At 55.6% G+C, this 1,474-nt stretch overlaps 1 protein-coding gene across 1 annotated transcript in view; it reads left to right on the top strand.

Annotated features, from left to right (window-relative positions):
* The first annotated feature begins 541 nt into the window (after positions 1 to 541).
* The window catches only part of TEKT3 (tektin 3), a 40,923-nt gene continuing 39,990 nt past the window's right edge, over positions 542 to 1,474 (top strand). Inside the window, exon 1 of the mRNA XM_008054726.1 lies at positions 542 to 662. The gene's annotated coding sequence lies outside the window, so the exon portion shown is untranslated. The remainder of the gene's footprint in view (positions 663 to 1,474) is intronic.

Below are 1,474 nucleotides of genomic sequence, written 5' to 3'. Positions count from 1 at the left end.
GACTACTGTTACAGAAATATTTGCGAGAGAGAGAGAGAGAGAGAGAGAGAGAGAGAGAGAGAGAGAGAGAGAGAGAGAGAAGCCCCAAGCCTTTTCCTTAGAGAAGGGAAGGGAGGGAAGACCACTAGACAATCTCCTCATAAAGAAGCTCTGCTGGAGACGGGATAGGCGTAAGGGTGAGGACTTGTCAACATCCCAGGACAGGTGTTAATTTCAGACTGCCCTGGTGAGTCTTCCAATGAGACGCCAAGTTCTTCGCTGCTTGAAGAGTTCCGAATCAGGTGCCACAGAGAGGCGGGGGAATCACCACAGCCTCTCCCTTAGGTTTCCCTTCACCCCTTTCACCTCCTGGACACAGCTGGGCTCCAGGGAAGGCCCGCGGTTACCAAGCGTAAGAGCGTCCATGGCAACCGCTCACCGCGGGGTTTCCCTTCTGGCCGGGTAGCTCCCGCCTCCGTCTCCCGCCGACCGGCCAATCGGCTCCCGGCGAGCGGGCCGGGCGACCGTTGACTGGTCCGCGGGCGTTGACGTCACAGACAGGAACGGCTGGGCCAGGGACCGACCAGTTGGGGTCCGAGTCTCAGTGGGCGGTAGGTGGCAGGGCTGCGACCCTTCCCTCTCACAGTCCCCTTCCCCGCCCCTCGCCTGGCATCTGCTGACAGGTGAGTGGTCTCCTCGACTCCTGCCTTCTTTTGGGAGGGCTCCCACAGGGTCCGCCTTCGCCGATCTAGACTCCAACGTCTGGCCTCAGGTTCTGGGCGGAGGTCACGGAAATCCTGAAATGACTCCCTCCATCTTCACTTCTCCATCTCACCCTCTTTCCAGATAAAAGCCAAACAGAGCCACAGGCACCTTCTACCCAGTCCCTCACTTCCTCGTAATTTACCTTTCTGATGCTTTCCGGGGACTGAGGAGTTACTTCTAAACGCGGAACCAGGAAAGGGACGTCCAAACCCAGACGTTGTCACACCTGTTAGAAGGGCTGTGCTTTTCCACCGTGGTGCTGGTCGCTCCAAACACTGTTACTTATGCTTGGTAAACTGGGTCTTTCCAGCTGCAACCACAGGGAAGACAGTACAATCAATCACTTGGCCATGCAGACAGTTCCTGAAATTCAGATCAAAGTTGGTGTTTTTTCCACCACCCAAGGTTAATTCTCTTTAGCTCTGGCTGTGAAGCTCTCACTTGTGCTTTGCAGTTTCAACCAAGTTCTTTTATGTTTTCTCCTGGATGCCTACGGTGCTGTAGAGAAATAAACATTTAGGAAATGGATAGCCGGGCTCGGTGGCTCAGCCTGTAGTCCCGCGCCTTTGGGAGGCTGAGATGAGTGGATGGGCTGAGCCCACGGGTTCGAGACCCTCCTGGGCAAGGGTGAGCCCTCATCTCTACAATAAATAAAAAAATCAGCCGTGCATGGTAGCGCGTGCCTGTAATTCCGGCTACTCGGAAGGCTGAGGCGGAAGGGTCGCCGGAG

This window comes from Carlito syrichta, unplaced genomic scaffold (assembly GCF_000164805.1).
Source record: "Carlito syrichta isolate Samal-C Ts95f unplaced genomic scaffold, Tarsius_syrichta-2.0.1 Scaffold300018, whole genome shotgun sequence".
Lineage (NCBI taxonomy): Eukaryota > Metazoa > Chordata > Mammalia > Primates > Tarsiidae > Carlito > Carlito syrichta.
Note: the sequence above shows the minus strand (reverse complement) of the source record. Positions and strands in the feature narration are given on the sequence as shown.